Below are 19395 nucleotides of genomic sequence, written 5' to 3' on the forward strand. Positions count from 1 at the left end.
TCCCCTACATATGAACACTCAAGTTGTGAACTCTTAAAGATACAAACATGCCAGCCCCTGTGTGCCAGCTGTTGTACTGCACTAGTGTACTTTTCAAGGTATTGTAAGATTAAAACTCTTTTCTTTGTTTTTTGTGTTTGTTTTTAATGTATTATTTGTGTACAAAGTATTATAAACCTATTGTAGTACAGCACTATAAAGCTGATCGTGTTAGTTGGGCACCTAGGCTAACTTTATTGGACTTACTAACAAACTGGACTGACAGACATGCTGTTGGAGTGGGTCTTGTTCACATGTAAGGGGCTTACTGTACAGTCATAACACAGATTCCCTAGGGGACAGAGGCAGTGTTACATGGTACGCCTATTGTAGACAACTTCAAAATCCATGATATATATGTCTACTTCCCAAATTCTGTCTCTGATAGAATCTTTCCCCTACATCAGGGATAAAGAAACTTCTTCTTCAGTGACCATCTATAATAAATAGGCTTTGCAAAGAAAGAGGTAAAATCGAAGCTATTTCATGGGTACTTATATAGTCATTGAAATGTAACCATTACAGAAATGCAAAACTCACTCATAGCTCAAGGTCATGAGAATAGAGCTGGATTTGGCCTGTGGACTAGTCTGCTGACCTCTGTCCTACATAATTCTCAAATTTCAGGCTCACTGATTTGCCTTAGTAGTTCCGTAGCGCTTCAGAGCCTCTGCCAGCTCATATCCTGAAGCCAAACCCAGTTTATAGAAACAAATCCAGTTTACAGACGCCATGACAGTTAATGGACTCTAAAGAGTTAACACGGAGCAGGAGCTAGCAACCCATCCAGTATTCTTGCCTGGGAAATCCCATGAACAGAGATAGTGGGCTGCAGGACATGGGGGTTGCAAAAGAGTCAGACGTGACTCAGCAACCAAAGACTCAATAGGAACAAACTTGTTTGAAAATGATCAGGTTATGGGTAGGTTGTTTTATTTATTTTTTCCCCTGTCATATGAGAAAAAATTGAGGACATTGGTGAAAAGGGACCAGAATCTCAGGATTTCTGCCCGTGAGTCAGTAAAATTAGGTCATGTTTCAAAGCAAGGGTAATGCCTCTTGGTCTGCTCTGAGGAGAACTGGCCCAGTGATTTGTGGAGAAGGAGCCTGCAATTGCTATATCCATGTTTATGTCCAGCACAAATACAGGGTACATACATCCCCTGGGCAAGATAAGACTCCTTAATACCGGACTTATTTTTCTTCGGAAGCCATCAAAGACAAATCACCCAGCTACCAAAGGACAGAAATTTCTCCAGATGCAGCAGTCAGCAAAACTCAGCTGTCATTTATTCACTCTCTTGTTCAACAAACATTTATTAAACACCTACCCTCTTCAGAGATTAAAAAAAAAAAAATGAAGCCAATGACCATGTCAAGTCAAGGTAGGGGAGAGAACTACAGAAATGGATAAGTTGCAGCCCATTTAGTCCAGAAAAATTGCAAAAGTACTGGGAGAAAGATCTGCCCAGACTAAAATGGGAGGGTACGGGAGTATGTGAGCAGGGGCTTGGGGGGACACCTCCCCAGATTGCGAAGGACAGAAAAGGGCTTCAAAAAGGGGACAGTTGGTCCAGGGAATCCAGAAGGTGGGAACGGTACTGCAACAGAGTGGCAGAAGATTAGGCTGACTTGTTAGGAGAAAGAAAATGAAAGGCCCTCCAGGCTTTACTTAGTGTTTATCTTTTATGCTTAAAGCAAGGAGATGCCTTTGGGAGACTAACAGAAAAGTGTCCAGATTTGTGTAGATGGAAAATGCACCAAACCTGTGGCCCCAGTGGCCATCAGAAGGAAGGTCAGTTCCTAAGCATGCATTTCAAGATCCTTTACAACCTGACTTCTCTCTGCCTTTCCAATTTATCTTCTTTGCCTTCTTTCCATCCCCCTCTGCTATGCACCCCAAATACTAGACCTTCTAGACCATCTCCTCTTTCCCTCAACATGTCATTGGTTTTGTATTAGTTAACTTTTGCCACATAACAAATAGTCTAAAGCTTAGCAAAGCTTAAAACACAAACACTTATTACCCCAGTGAATCTCCAAGGGTCGGGAATCCCGGGCTGACTTAGTTGGGTGAGTCTGGCCCGGGGTCTTTCAAGAGAGTGTCGTCAAGATGTCAGCTGAGATATAAAAAAAAAATAAAAAATAATAATAAAAAAATAGACATTAAAAAAAAAAAAAGATGTCAGCTGAGGCTTCAGTTACCTGAAGGCTTGACTGGGGCTGAAGGACCTAATTCCGAGATGGTTCACTCCAAAGCAATTAACTAGATTCCCAACTCCTCACTAGCTGTAGGCTGCAGGTCCCATTCCTCACTGGCCATAGGGCTGCCTATGTGTTCTCCTGACATAGCGGGCAACCTCCCCTAGAGCACGCATTTTCAGGGAAGAAAGAGGATCCCAAACTGCCTTCTATAACTAACCTCATATGTCCCTATGATGTCCACTGTATTTCCATCTCTGAGAAGCAAGTCACTAAGTTCTCCCCACTTAGTGGAGGAGGAGGGTAGGAATTAGGCTCCAACTCTTTAAAGGAAGAGAATGAAAGATATGGGGAACATGTTAATATCTTAAGGCTTCACCTACTTTCATGCTGGTGTCCTTTTCTTTAAGTCCCCGATTGGGAGACTTTCGCCAGGGGACACGTGTCAGCGTCTGGAAAGGTTTTTGGTTGTCACAAGCGGAGGGGAGTGTGCTACCGCAGCCCAAGACAAGAGGCCATGGATGCTGTTAAACATACTTCAGTGTAGAGGGCAGCCGCTCCCTGCCACAAAGAATTCTCTAGCCCAAAGTATCAGCAGTACTGAGGCTGAGAAACCCTGGAATAAGCTGTTAGCAGCTGCGTGTCTGGGCTAATTAGTTGCTCATTCTAAGCCTTGATTTCCTCAGTGGTAAAATGGGGACACAGTGTAATCCACCTGGTGGAAAAATGAGATGATGCATCCAAAGCTGCAGCTGCTGCGTTGCTTCAGTCGTGTCCGACTCTGTGCGACCCCATAGACAGCAGCCCACCAGGCTTCCCCATCCCTGGGATTCTCCAGGCATCTAAAGCAGGGGTCCCCAGATTTCAGGCTGTGGACGAGTACCTGCTGTAAGGTCAGTGGTGACTTTAGATTAGAAATAAAGTACACAATAAATGTAAGGTGCATGAATTGTCCCATAGCCATACCCCCAAACCCCAGATCGCGGAAAAATTATGTTCCACAAAATCAGTCCCTGGCACCATAAAGGTTGGGGACTGCTGCTCTAAACCACCTATGTAGTCAGTCAAAGGAGCACCTTCTCTGTGCTAGGACCCCCAGGCTAGATCCAGGGAGCTTGGAGATAAACTAGCCAGGCCTGGTCCCTGAGCCTAGCATTTTGTGTTTGAAGCCATAATCAATATGAGTCTGCGTTTTAGTATAATTTATCATGCAGAGGTCATTTTTTTCCCATTTTTGTGAGAAAATCTTGGAGAAAGAAGTGGTCCTCTTTTCAGGTCCAGCCCACCTAGGTGCCTAGCAACATGCTTTGCACAGAAAAGATACTCAATTAATGCTTGTTGAATTGAATCCACCTGCTTGCTTCATGAAATGACTACTCTGTACAATTTTAAGGTGCTAAAGATTTTAAAATGTACAATCTATTTAATAATATCTTTCAATTTTGTTAGAAAGATTTGAGGAAAAAACCTCTATTAACTGTTTTTTTTTCCATTGTTAAGATACATCCTGATTTGAAAACGGCTAAAATTTGAAAAAAAAAAAAATAAGCATTGCAAAATTGAGGAAATACGGTAATATTTGTATGTTGTCATTTAGTTGCTGAGTCGTGTCCGACTCTTTGCGACCCCATGGACTGTAGCCCACCAGGCTCCTCTGTCCATGGGATTTCCCAGGCAAGAACACTGGAGTGGGTTGCCATGTCTTTCTCCAGGGGAATTTTCCCGACCCAGGGATGGAACCACGTCTCCTGCTTTGGCAGGCGGGTTCTTTAACTACTGGTCCACCCGGGACTAATCTACTAATTTTGAGTGAAAGGAGACTGTGTGGTCCTCTATTATTCTTCCTATGGGCATGGTTTTAATGTCAGTCTACTAGTTTTCTGCTCCTGCTGTGACCGTACCTCCAGCTATAGACTTAGCAGCGCTTTCCCACGTAGCTCAGTCAGTAAAGAATCTGCTTGCAATGCAGGAGACCTGGTTTGATCCTTGAGTTGGGAAGATCCCCTGGAGAAGGAAAAGGCAGCCTACTTCAATATCTTCCATGGACAGAGGACCCTGGCGGGCTACAGTCCATGGGGTTGTAAGAGTCTTACAAGTCTTACAAGACTTAGTGACTAAACCACCACCATCACTACTACCACAGACTTAACACAAATTTACGATCTTACAGTTCTGTAGGTTAAGAGCCCAGAAAACATCAGCGGGCTAAAATGGAGGTATCTACAGGGCTGCCTTCCATTCTTTCAGGGAGATTCCATTTTCCTGGTCTTTCCCAGCTTATAGAGGCTGCCAGCATTCCATGGCTATGGTCTTCTTCCTCCAACTTCAAAGCCCCCAGTGGAAGATCAAGTTCTTTGCACAACACATTAACTCTGCCCCTCTTCATAATCACATCTCTCTCTGGCTCTGTTCCTCTGCCTGCCTTCTACTTTTAAGGACACTTGTGATTATATTGGGCCCATCTGCAGAATTCAGGCTAATCTCTTGGTCATAAGCTCATAAGGCCAGCTGATAAGCAACTTAATTCCTCTACAATCCTGATTCACTTTTGCCATGTTTCCTCACATAAATTTCATGCTTCCTTGGCAGCTCAGCTGGTAAAGAATCCACTTGCAATGCAGGAGACCCCAGTTCAATTCCTATGTCAGGAAGATCCCCTGGAGAAGGGATAGGCTACCCACTCCAGTATTCTTGGGCTTCCCTGTGACTCAGCTGGTAAAAAAATCTACCTGTAATGCAAGAGACCTTGGGTTCGACCCCTGGGTTGGGAAGATCCCCTGGAGAAGGGGAAAGGCTACCCACTCCAGTATTCTGGCCTGGAGAATACTTTGGGGTTGCAAAGAGTCAGACATGACTGAATGATTTTCACGTCCACCTCCTCACATAATTACAGGTTCCAGGGATTAAAACTAGGGCATCTTTGGGAGGACTGTTACTCTGCCAACCACAGTCAGTGATACCAAAGAAACCACAAAATCCTTCTAGACTTGTAAAGGTAACCCAAACCACATCTCATCATATAGAAAATCTTGAACATGAGTTACATTTTCCAATTTGTTTGGAAAGATTCCAGCCACTGCTTTCAAATGCCAGGATCCAGAGAAATATCGCATTCCCATGCTCCTTGCCACTGGATGAAATGCGACTCAGTCCTTTTCTATATAAGCAAATGGAACCTATAAACCTCAATTTGGCTACTCCACTGTTCCAACATAACATGGTTCAGTGTCATGAAACGTGACTCTTCAAAAATCTATTATGTGACAAGCCGGGTGGTTTATGACACAAATATTGTATTTTGCACACTTCATTTGCAGTTAAATTATTGAACATCTGACAACACAGGCCATGTTCTGTTTCTTAGTGCAAATCCATTAGAAGGTATTTTTTTGGTTGTTGCTGTTAAATTAGGGCTTTAACATTTCCAGACATGAAGAGTGAATTTATTTTACAATGATTAAAAATCATTTTGTAATTAGATTTGAATGAACAGGAAGTTATTGGGAAAGTCGAGCCTAGCATTCAGCTTCTAAAGGAACAATTCCAATGCTCATGCTTTGATGATACTTACTGTTGTATCACTTGACTATTTTATAAAAGAGGAAATTAAGGCCAAAGAGAAAATGACCAATCAGGGTTGAGACCAGGGAAGTAAGTCTCCAGGAAGATTTCAATTTCCACATTTTGAGATAGGTCAATCTTTGATTTTTTTAAATCATGGACTATTTTATCTACTCTGTGATTAGATCATTATTGCCTACATCATAACATCAAAGTCTGTTACTGCTAGGTGGTTAAAGAGAATGAGAAAAAATACTACTGGTGCACTACAGAAGAGTGAGGAATGTGGAAAATTGAAAAGTATATGTCCTGATAAATAAGTAGCTGCTCCTCAGCTCTTACTGATTTTTCCAGAAGGGTATGGGAGATCAATCCTTCCAAATTTTCCAAGTTTTTACAAGAAAATAAAATTCTGGATTATTGTGTAAAATCTGATTTCAAATATAGACCATTAATACAAAAACATTTTTAAAAACTATTCAGGGTGAATAAAACATGGGTACAGTTCCAGTATAGCCCAGAGATCATTAGTTCTAGAACTCTGGATTCTATTGTGCCAGCTAGCCTATATGCAGGAGCTGTTTCAAGGCCCAAACCCTGAAGTGAGCCGTGTAAGGGCAGTATAATGAGATATTAAACAGCCTAATAATGGAATTGCTTGTTTCAGCCTCACCTAGCTCATGTTAATGACCTTGGGCAAGTCACTTATTACCTCTATCTCCATTTTGGTTTCTTGTTCATGTAAAATGGAAATAATATCTATCTCATAAGGTTCTTGTGAAGATCTAGGGTTAATGTCTGCTTAATGTCAACAGTGACTGGATTTTAGGGAGTGCTTGTGTGCGGTTGCTGTTGTTACCGATAAGGACTCTAAGCGACTTATTTATGCTCAAGGTCACATAATAAGTATGACTCTGTGCATTGCCTCTTATGTGTTGTTACTGATGCAAATGTCAACAACTGTCATAATTTGTTCCAAAGTGGGAAAAAATTAAGTCCATAATTCGGATGCTAAGATTCCCAAAGCCTGTTTCATTAACACTTGATAAATATACCACGTGAATACAAATAAATGCTCTGAGCCTCTGACTCAAGCTGAATGCCTTGCTCTCTTGTTGCTAGAGTTTGGACTGAAAACAGAATCATATCACTTATAATCCTTCAGTGATACCCTATGACCTTAAGATAAATCTCGATTATTTAGCATGGCTTCAGGGACCCTTGATAGTCTGGTCTCTCCTTACAGTGCTCCAGCCTGACTGAACTCTTTTGTGTCCAGAATGCATCACATTCTCTTTCACCTCTGCAAACTGTACTTGTATTATACTTGTTATTCTCTCTGCCTGCAACACTGTATTCCCATCCTCCCCGCCCCCCGCCCCCGCCCCGCACTCTTTTATTGATTAATTGTTTGTTTATTGGATCCCAGGAACACAGAGCTGAATTAATCATATTCTCTAGCCCATGGCACATCATCGTACTTGGTCAATGGATGGCCCCCGTCTTATTGTATTATTCATTTATTTCTTCCCTTGCACACCTAGTCCCCAATATCATTTGCCTCTCTCATCTGTTTGATAGATATTTGTAAATATTCTAAAATATGCAGAGTTATTTTGATTGTGAATGTGTTTTTAATTAGCATAAATAGCATTGTTATAACCCACATCCTGAGGCTTTCTTCACTCAACACTGTTTTAAGATCTATCTGTATTGCTCGCTATATATTTAGCTTGTGAATTCCTTATGCTGTATGCTTTTTTTGTCACATGCATTTACCACATTTTATTTACCCAAGCTCCTAATGATGGACACCTGGGTTCCCTCCAATTTCTTGGTAGTACAAACAAACCTGATGCTATAAACTCACCCCTTTATGAATCTATGTGAGAACTCTCCCAGGGTGTACACACAGGAGACAGATTCACAGGTGATAGGCCACATGCCTACATTCACCAAATCCCACCAGACAGCTTTGCTGAATGGTTTTGCCAGTTTACATCCCCACCAGGAAGGAAGGAGGGTTCCCAGCCCCATGCTCCTCAGCATTTGACTCCTGTCTTATTGCACTGCCCTTCTGATGGATAGGTGGTAGCTCATGGCTTCACATTGCATTTCTCTGGATGGGAAAGTGTCTGAGCTCTGCTTCCAATCACAGAGCTATTCAGGTTTCTCATTGTCTGAAGCCTCTGTTCATGGGCTTTCTTTCTTTCTTTGCATCTTTGCACTGGGTTCCCTTTTTGATTCTGGATGTTGTCAGTGCCTCTCCAGGTCTCATCCTCACCTCCCTCTTCCCAAGGCTACCTGACTCCAGCTCTCCTGGGTTCTCCAGGCTCAGCCTAGACATCCCTTCCTCCACAAGGCAGTGCCCAAGCTCCCTGGAGTCCATGTTATCCATCTTGTGTTCACTCCTCCAGCCCCCTCCACTCTCCTGCCTTCATGCCTATCACTCTATCCTAATTGCCTGTTGGCGTCCCAGTTCCCTACCGTGATGCTGGCTCCCTGAGGCTATAGGTCATGTCTTGTTCCTTGAAGCATCTTCAGCTCCTATTTCAAGGGCTTAAGATGAAGAACTAGGACAAATATCTGTTGAATCAGTGAGAAACAAACTCATTTGTGAAATACTTTCAGTACATCAGACCCTCATCAATGAGTGTGGTAGGCAATGATCCATTGCTGCTGCTGCTGCTGCTAAGTCGCTTCAGTTGTGTCCGACTCTGTGTGACCCCAGAGACGGCAGCCCACTAGGCTCCCCCATCCCTGGGATTCTCCAGGCAAGAACACTGGAGTGGGTTGCCATTTCCTTCTCCAAATGATCCATTAAACTATCCCAAAGTGAAGTGAAGTGAAAGAGTTAGTCGCTCTGTTGTGTCCGACTCTTTGTGACCCCATAGACTGTAGTACGCCAGACTCCTCTGTCCATGGAATTCTCCAGGCAAGAATACTGGAGTTGGTAGCCATTTCCTTCTCCAGGGGATCTTCCCAACCGAGAGATCAAACTCTGGCCTCCTGCATTGTAGGCATATTCTTTATTGTCTGAACCACCAAGGAAGCCAATAACCCCTAAACAGAGGCTTTGTTATCCCCATTTTACAGATGAGGAAACAGAGGTGATGTGTGGTAAGTATGGTAGGGAAGATGGATAACCACAGTATTTGCTATTTTCCACACTCATTGTGTATATACAATCCCATCACTCAAGCTGCCAAATTAGGGTTTCAAAAGTTCTTACCCAAAGCCTAATCATTTATTTGCCTTCAAATATTTCATTTTTGCTCAAGGTGGCTACGAGAATCTGACGGAGTCTGCCCCTGCCTCTTCTCTCCAACTTCGTCTCTACCATCACCACCAATTCTTTCTCTCCAAGTTCTAGGAACACCCAACCTTCCTGGCAGTCCCTCAGATGCTGTTCATTCTCTTCAGAGCAGCACTTCTCAGACTTCAGTGCAAATATAAATCACCTGGGGATCTTGTTAAAAACTTCAGATTCTTATTTACTGCATCCAGAAAAGGGCTTGCAATTTTACATTTCTAACCAATTCCCAGGTGATGCTGCTGGTCTGAAGACCACATTTGGAGTCGCCAGAATTTACAGCACTGTTTACTCAGCTCTCCCTTCATCTCCTGACTATTCATGCTTCAGAGCTCAGCTTAGATATCACCGCCTCAAGGAATCCATCCCTAACCAGACTAGACCAGGAAACATCCCCATTGCTCTCTGTCCTTATTTTTTGAAGCTCTTCACACCATCATATTAATGAGTCACCAGGTGAATCATTTAATGTCTGTCTAACTCACATGCAAGCTCCATAAAAGAGGGAGCATCAGTCTGATGCCCCATAATAGTCCTTGCACCTGACCTGGACTTCCCCATAGGAAGAATTAATATCTGTTAAGGTAAAAAAGGACTGGATGGAGGTAAATGTCCTGGATGGAGGTCTGATTGAGGGACCCCACAACAGTTGGTTTTTAACCTCTTAGGGGCTACAGATCACCTTGAGAATTTGAGGAAATATAGCCCCAGGAAAAATCTCTCCCAAGAAACTGGAGCATTAAAAATGAACTTTTGCCTAACATTGTATTGCATTTCAGGAGGTGAAGAATTACTGTCCTATGTAAATATAATCATGGTACATCTCTTCCAAGGAGCACCAGGTGCCCATGGGATCTTTCCTCCTCTCACTTCAATCTCACACTGGAGCGCACGGTGGGAACTCCTAGTATCCTTTTAGTATCTTCATTCCAAAGTCACTCCCCCACACAAGCAGTGGCAAAGGGCAGGTAAATATGGCCAGAACAAGGCAGGTGGGAGTGTGTGTGCCGCTGGGAGAAGACCAGGCTTTGCCAAATGAGAAAATGAATCAGCTAGCCCTGAATTAACCGAGACATATCATGAGCTAGAAATTGCTTCACCCAGAAGTGGACTAATTTTTAATGCAGTTCAGTTCAGTTGTTCAGTCTTGTCCATCTCCTTGCGACCCCATGGACTGCAGCACGCCAGGCTTCCCTGTCCATCACCAACTCCTGGAGGTTGCTCAGATTCATGTCCATTGAGTCAGTGATGCCATCCAACCATCTCATCCTCAGTCCTCCTCTTCTCCTCCTGCCTTCAAACTTTTCCAGCATCAGGGTCTTTTCCAATGAGTCAGTTCTTTGCATCTGGTGGACAAAGTATTGGAGCTTCAGCTTCAGCACCAGTCCTTCCAATGAATATTCAGGACTGATCTCCTTTAGGACTGACTGGCTTGATCTTGTTTCAGTCCAAGGGACTCAAGAGTCTTCTCCAACACCGCAGTTCAAAAGCATCAATTCTTTGGCGCTCAGTTTACTTTATAGTCCAACTCTCACATCCATACATGACAACTGGAAAAACCATAGCTTTGACAAGACAGATTTAATCCAGGGACTGCAGCAAATGAACCTGATCCTGAAACATCTCAGAGACCTACCTGTCTCACCATCATTTCTGTGACTCTCTGTTTCCTGGAGATGAAAACACCTTTTTAGAGGACGAGTGCAGACTTCAGTGACAGAGGCAACTGCTTTCATATCCTGCCTACCAGGGTGTATTGCTTTTGAGACCTGTTGGCAAAAGAGTTACCGTCCTTCTACCTCAGTTTCCACATCTGTGAAATGGGTCCCCTCAGAGTATCCTCAGAAGTCCTGACACAGTTTCCAGGATTGAAACAGTGTCACTAGTGCTTTTAAATAGAAGCTTCCCCCTCTTTCCCACTGCTTCCCACCCCCATACAAAAAGACAGCTTAGAGAGCCTTGCTTTGCCCTCTCAGACTGGTTATCTAATCTTCCTGCTCACTTCTTCCAGGCTTCTGGGGATAAAGCACATTAAAATCTCTTATTGGCACTGCTGTTTATTTGGAGCCAGGGACATTTCATCCTTTTCCAACTTGTACAAACTTAGGCTTGGCTTCCATCCACAGCTAGACCTAGAAATTATAATGCATTACCAGGTAGGTATTCATTTCCTGGTATTATTCTGAAAGACTTCTGGGGCTCAAGAGATTTTGAGCAGTGAATCTCAGGAAGACACCCTGTAGGTTGCAGTAAAGCATGTGAAGGTAATAGTTAAGGTGTGTTTTTTTTTTTTAAATTCTTTAATATTCTTTCAGAGGTTCAATTATTTACTGTGCTAGCTTCAGGTGGGAAGTAATTTGAATATCACTGTCAGGAAGAACTGAGGGTGGAGAGGGAAGCAGTTTGCAAATCACACAAGTCAGCCTGGGCTTTGGTGAAGATCACCAAGATGCAGAAATGGAGGTTTGCACTATATCCCACGTTACAGTTTATTGATTAATTTTAAAATTACATTATTAAACACATCTCTGTCTTTAGGGGCGATATTCAGAACACACAACTATGATAGACAAGGGCTCAAAGCCTGAGACTGGAGCAGGGATCTGGCAGACAAAGCAGTGACCCTTTCCCTGCTGGATCATGGGGAAGGCTGCAGGGAGAGACTCTAGGAAAGGGCCCTGGAGGGTCAGGAGAGCAGGGACATTCTTTCCTGACTGGTACAAAAATATTTCAGTGTTTTCTCAGCTGCTATAGCCCAAAGATTGCCTAACTGTTGAATATCACCTGTCTTAGTTGTAACATTTCAATAGTGAGACTATAGTGATAAAGTGATTCATCTTCCCCTTTAAATCTCATTTGTCCTAAATCTGGTACATTGCCCCTCATTCAAACACTAGGAACATCTATATCTATGGGTAGGTTTTTTTTTCTTCTTTTTAACTGCATCACAAAAAGTGGAGTTATGTGTCATGAATAATAACACCTAACAATTGTTAAAGCTTACTAGGTACCAGACACAGTTCTAAGCAATTTACATAATAAGTCTTCTAATCTCCCCAGTAGTTTTCCCAGCTGACAGAGGGAACCTAGGCACAGTGACCCTAATTACCTTACAAGCTAATAAATGACAAAGTGAAAGCGTTAGTTGCTCAGTCGTGTCCAACACTTTGTGACCTCATGGACTGAGCCCACCAGGCTCCTCTGTCCCTGGGATTCTCCAGGCAAGAATACTGGAGTAGGTTGCCACTCCCTTCTCCAGGGGATCTTCCCAACCCAGGGATTGAACCCAGTCTCCTGCATTGCAGGTAGGTTCTTTACCATCTGAGCCATCAATGCTGAAGGAGAGCAGCAAATCCAGGTGGGCTGGCTCCGAACCTCCACCTTCAGTATCATGAACTAAGCTAAATAAATCATTTCCTCTTTGCTTTTTGTTACAGATCTGACTCATTCTTCTAAATGGCTACTATCATGTTGTTTTGTAGGGTTTACTATGTTTTAAGTCTTCTTCCTTTTGATAGACATTCAGAATGGTTCTCAGCCTCTCTCTCATTCTCTCATCTGCTTCTGTGTCCTTCTACAAATGAGCCTTTGCACAACTTTTGTTTCTGGAATATGTACTTCCAGAAAAGAATTGCTGACCCTAATGGTAAAAATATATTGAATTCTAATAAATATTGTTAGAATTATACTGCAAAAGACCTATGCAGTTTCAACCAGTTGTACATGTGCTGTGCTTAGTCGCTCAGTTGCGTCCGACTCTTGTGACCCCATGGACTGTAGCCCACCAAGTTCCTCTGTCCAGGGAGATTCTCCAGGCAAGAATACTAGAGTGGGTTGCTGTGCCCTCCTTCAGGGGATCTTCCTACCTCAGGGATTGAACCTAGGTCTCCTGCAATGCAGGTGGATTATTTACCATCTGAGCCACCAGAGAAGCCCCCATTTGTACATCAGTTCAGTTCAGTCTCTCAGCCATGTCTGACTCTTTGTGACCCCATGGACTGCAGCATGTCAGGCTTCCCTGTCCATCCCCAACTCTTGTAGCTTACTCAAACTCAGGTCCATTGAGTCGGTGATGTCATCCAACCATCTCATCCCCTGTCGTCCCCTTCTCCTCCCACCTTCAATCTTGCCCAGCATCAGGGTCTTTTCCAATGAGTTGCACATGGGGTTGTGTAATTGCGTTCCTCCACACCCTTACCAGCTGGTGGCACAGCTGGTAAAGAATCCGCCTGCAATGCGGGAGACCTGGGTTCAATCCCTGGGCTGGGACGATCCCCTGGAGGAAGTCATGGCAACCCACTTCAGTATTCTTGCCTAGAGAATCCCCATGCACAGAGAAGCCTGGTGTGCTGCTGTCCATGGGGTTGCAAAGAGTCCAACATGACTGAATGGCTAGACACACACACACAGCTTTACCAACACTGGCACATATCAATCTATCAATTATACCACAAATAGGAGAAGGGTGATGCCACATGGTTATCTTAATTTATCTTTTTCTGGTTATCAGTGAGATTGAGCCAATGTTCATAGGTTTATTGGCCTCCTGCTCACAATTTGCTTGTTCCTGCTCATGTGCTTTGCCCAGTTTTAAACTGGGTTGTCTTCTTTCTTATTGGGTTATAGAAGCCCTTTAGCTGTTAAGAATATTCACCTTTTGTCAGTCACGTGTGTTGCAAACATTCAATTTGTATCTAATATTGCCTTTTGATTTCATGTGGTCTTTGGTTGAACAGGTTTTAAAAAAAATTGTAATCTGTTTTTCTATCATCTATTTTTCAGCTTCTGGACTTTCTGTCTAGCTTAAGAAGGTCTCTCGCATCACAAGTTTATACATATGGTCTCTTATTTTCTTTCCAATTTCTTTTATATATTTACATATTCAATTATTCAGAATTGATTTCTATATCTGATTTGATGTGTGAAGCTGTGTTTTCATCCAGATGGAGCACCAAATATACAGTTCCACTGATTAAATTAACCATAACTTCCCCATCAATTGAAATGCCACGGCCAGCTCTGAGGACAGAATCACAGGCCTGGGTGGAAGCTTGGAGAAGCAGAGTCAACTATGACTCTTAATTCCTCACTCCTCTGATGAACCACATGTGCTAGACCTGGCTGGCTTCTCTTTGGAAAAATGCCTGCTACAACCATCTGCTCCTCTTTAAAAAGCAGGAAGTGTCTAGAGTGAGAACTAAGTGAAAGAGGGCCATTGAGTCTAAACAAAAGGACTGTCTCTCCCCACAACCCCCAGGTACTCAGGATTTGGTCCAAGTCAGGAGGACTTGGCCCTCAAACCCATCACTGTAGAGAGCATCTGAAGGACTGCACCCCGAAGACCTATAAGCCTTGGAGTTGCCCAGCCTTGAAGGAGGAGCCAGGAGACGGCAACAGAGACATTAATAGTTTATTGAACGAGTATTACACGTCTTACACATCGAAGTCTTACACATTGAAACCACAGTTCCTGGAGAGATACCCCACCATGCATGGCAGACAGCACAAGGACGTGGCAGCAATCTTCACTACTGGGGGGAGAAGGAGGTTACCATGGACGGGGGAATCGATGTCTCATTGGTTCAATAGTTATTAGGAAAACCAGTGGCTGGGACGGGGGCAAGCACATAGGCATTTACTGATTGCTGTTCAGTCACTAAGTCGTGTCCTACTCTTTGTGACCCCTTGGACTGCAGCACACCAGACTTCCCTGTCCATCACCAACTCCCGGAACTTGCTCAAATTTATGTCCATTAAGTCAGTGATGCCATCCAATCATCTCATCCTCTGTCAGGTCTCAACATACAGCAACCTGGATAAAAGTTTAAGAAGTGTTCAGCATTTGCCAACAAAACTGGAAAGCTAGTTTGGCCACCTTTTTCTTTCTTTTCCTTCTCCTTTTTGTTCTTTTCCCTCCTTACCCCCCACCTTCCCCCCTCCTTTTTCCTTTTCTCCTTCCTGTCCACTTCCTTCTTTTCTTTCCTCCCTTTCTCCCTCTCTTCCTCTCTCTCCATCTCTCCCTTTTTGTGGGAAGATGCGATCCGGACAATCCCACTGAGGGCTCATCTGCAAGACAGAACCAAGCAGCCTGCCCTGTGTCTGATCAACAGTTGATGTGGCTGCAAATACTCTCACTTCTCATTTAAATGTGTATTGATCTCCCAAATGGAAAACAGGCAACCAAAATAAATTATATCAGTGTAAATAGAGTTGATTGGGAAGGAGGCAATGCACAAGAGGAGTCTGGTGCTAGTACCACCGATTGTGCTGATATGGAAAAGTTGCAAGAATGAAATATAGATGCTTTGGAGAGAAGAAAATAAACAAAAGCTAGTCCCCAGAATAATTGAGAAGTGAACCAGAGTCTCCCAGAACAGACTTGCTCCGTCACTGGCAGTTCTAGAAGTGAGAGTACATGGATCATTAAGGACCACCGTCTCCTTGAGAAGAAGCTGCAGAAATCCTCTGTGGGGAAGGAAAGATCCACTTAAAATAGGTATATGGGTTTCTTCAAATCAAGCCATTTTGAGCCAAACAACCCATGACTCTAGGAAGCCTGATAATATTATTCTTTTCAGTTTGTGGCTTATAGAAAGTATCTGTAGCTTTTGTCTAATTTTTCCTGATTTGGACTTAGCCAATCATCTCAAAGAAGTGGGCGTGCAGTGCAGGTTTAGCCAATCAGCTTTCATCCTCCCGATCCGATATTGTTAATATCGATGTTTTGTTTTGCTACAACTGTTTTGATTTGTTGGCTTGTTTAAATGTTTAGTTGTTGACATCTAAACAATGGATATATTTTATGTAAAACCATGGATTGTTGGCTTCCACGCCCAGCCCATGTCATTCACTCACCCAATTCCTTCTTGACTTTGAGTTTCTAATTTAGCACTTATCTCATTTCACATCAAAAGTCAAGAAATATAGGGACCTCAGACAATAACTGTTCTCAATTTTCTCCTTACAGATGGGCAACTTGGTCATAAGAAGGGAAGAAAGTTGTTTAAGGTCACACCACGAGTTGAGACATAAATGGGAAAAGGACCGTGAACATTTTTATATTGGCTCTCAGGAGCAGACCATAGTTCCTACATTTCCTGCTGGGGAAGGTCTAGTTGCCCAAGGAGACCTCAGAAGGTAATATCATATGCTGCGATCATTTAGGTGTTAATAGTGGGATTTCAGATCCAAAAGATGGTGGATATTTTTAGGCAGTGGGACTGGGAACTGAGCGTTCTCTCTCAAATAGCTTTTCACAGATGGCTGCCAACTCCTTTTATGACCAGAGTTGAAGGTTGGTTGTATAAGACTGTTCTTTTCCTGACCATTAAAAAAGATACGACAATATCCCTTAGTCTTTCTGAAGTAGGTGTAACTTATAAGCTTATAGATGGAAAAAAAATGTCTTTATTCATTTGTTCTTTCAATTATTTGTCTATCCATCCTACATTTACTGAGCATGACATACACCATATATGATGCTAACTTCCAGAGACACCAAGATTGGCCCATGGAGTAATCAATTGAGCTATAAATTGTAAGGCAGACACAAAGAAGCAATGGCTTCACTAAGGAGGCTCCCTGTTCCTAACTTCCCATGACAAGGAAGAGTTTTGGTTAAGAGTCAAGGATTAACGTCTGCAATCTATGCTTAGAGCCCCGATCCACCATGGTTGCCCCTCACACCACCACAGTCTTAAAAATTAAATTAATAAGAAGTAGTTTCCCACATTTAAAAAAATTGGAAAATTTCAAATAAAGATTCAGATTCCCAGCTTCTCTTGAAAAGTCATGAATCTGAAACCACTGGGTCCACACCCCAGTGTGCTGCAGTTGGGTGTGGCAGAGTGGTAGCTGTGCCTTTTAGAGAGGGCAGGCATTCTCCAGTTTGCCACACTCCCCACCCCTCCCTATCACCTTATGCCTGGCTCCCATCATAAGTTACGCAATTTGCCTGTCCTCTCTAGGGATTTGAATCAGTAGTCTGATCTAGCATCTCCAAGCCTACAAGATGGGCACAGGGCAGAGGTGGAGAATAATGTGTAGGCAGAAACTTAGAGGTGGGAAACATGGAATCCCTTCAAGGCACTGCATGTCATTCCATGTAGCAGGCAGATGATGAAGCGAGACAGAGAGGAGGCAGACAAGAAGCTGGAGAATAGGCGAGGGCTGAATTACTCATGGAGGGCCCTGTGGGTCCTGCAAAGGACTTTGTCCTGAATCCTGAAATCGCTGGGAAACTCTGGATTCTCAGCAGCGGATTCTGATGATGATGCCTGTGTTTTTGAAAGACCACCGTGCAACCATGAAGAGAATAAAACTGGCAAAGTCGTGAAGAGGCTGGGAGACCATCTGAGCAGCATTAGCACAGACCCAGATAAAGATGAGAGAATCCCGTAATCTTTTTTTTAAAATTAATTTATTTTTATTGAAGAATAATTGCTTTACAGAATTTTGCTGTTTTTTGTCAAACTTCAACATAAATCAGCCATAGGTGTACATATATCTCCTCCCTTTTGAAACTCCCTCCCATCCCCCTCCCCATCCCACCCCTCTAGGTTGATACAAAGCCCCTGTTTGAGTTCCCTGAGACATACAGAGAGTTCGCATTGGCTATCTACTTTACATATGGTAATGCAAGTTTCCATGTTACTCTTTCCATACATCTCACCCTCTCTTCCCCTCTCCCCCTGTCCATAAGTCTATTCTCTATGTCTGTTTCTCCATTGTTGCCCTATAAATAAATTCTTCAGTACCATTTGGATCCAGTAATCTTTAATCCACGCCTGGCATAGGCACTTGGCTAATAATTTTCAGTGACTGAGATGCATGATGAAGTCTCAGGAGTCACTTGCCCCTTTTATCAACCAAGGGTCACAATGACCGCCCTCTAGGCTTCCTGCAGCTGAAGTTAAACACATGGTCACAGGCAGGACACAACTGAGTACTTTCTTGTCTGGAAAATGCTTTTTGGCAAAGTACACAGGAATTTAGACTTTCTTAGTAGTAATTACACTATCATGCCCCAGGGACCCCCAGGGTGTGCTCAGAGAATCAATGGACCTACCAGTCTCACTTACTTCTTAGGGTCCTAGGGTCTCCTTCCACAAATGAGCATTCCCAGTGCACCAAATGGGACCCTGGAGGGCTGGAAGAGTGATTGCTTCTCACAGAGGTGAGCTGGAGGTGAACATCAGCCCCTGAAGGATGCCTGTGGCCCATTGATGGGGAAATACTGCAGCGACCAATGGCAGAAGCTGCTCCAAATGTGAAGAACATTATTCCAGGCAGATGAGGGAACCCAGTAATTATTTCCACTCAAAAGTTGGTAATGAATAGGCACGTTATTTATTCATTCATTAAACATAGGCAAATAAGCAACCAAAGAGGAAGCCGTCTGGCCATTCTTTTAATGAATCTGCCCCATTTCTGAGTGAAATGTGGGCTGTGCGGATGAAACGCTGAACTCCGGAAATATATTACCCACTCAGGAAGCCATCCCTCCAGCCTTAATTAAAGAAAATCAGCAACTCCCACTTGCAATGGATGATGATGGAAATCAAACCGAGGAACTGAAATACAGGCTTGCCAGGCTGGCAGGGCTGGGCTTGGCTGGGCTCCCAGAAGCCTGGGGACCTCATGAGTTGGTCTGAAATATCGTGCCTTGGGTGTCCAGGCAGGCCAGAGCATCAAAGGGGCCAAGATGTTGCAGGGAACTGACGTCATTACATGACACCTGGTCCTTTTGGATGAAGCTGTTGCCAACTCATTTATTCATTCCCTCAGTTTTTCATTCATCCACTCAGGAGATATTTATTGAGTACCTACTATGTGCCAGGTTCTGCACCACAGATATAAAATGATAAGCAAAACCAAACATCATCTCAGCATTACTACAGTTATATTTTAGTTGAAAAGATTTTATTAAGTAGATAATAATGTCAAAAATTATGATCAGAACTCAGAGGGAAAAATATAAAATACTCTGCAAACATAAAAGGGAGCTCTGAACAAGCCTGGGGAATCAAGGTAAATATCGGGGGGCAGGGGGGGTTGCAGTGGGCATGGGCTGGGATCCTAAGGAGGTCCAAGGAAACTGGATGAGGAAAAGGCAGAACAATCCAGGTAGGGCCAACATGTGCCAAAATTCAGAAATGCCCCTTGGGTATGATTTTGCCTCACTCTTATATACAAGCAATGGACTCTCTTTAGATGATTGAGAAATAATTGTGGGCTGAATACTGTCATGAGAGGAGGAGGATTGGTTCAACTGTGTTGGT

The sequence above is a fragment of the Ovis canadensis genome, chromosome 24 (assembly GCF_042477335.2).
Source record: "Ovis canadensis isolate MfBH-ARS-UI-01 breed Bighorn chromosome 24, ARS-UI_OviCan_v2, whole genome shotgun sequence".
NCBI lineage: Eukaryota > Metazoa > Chordata > Mammalia > Artiodactyla > Bovidae > Ovis > Ovis canadensis.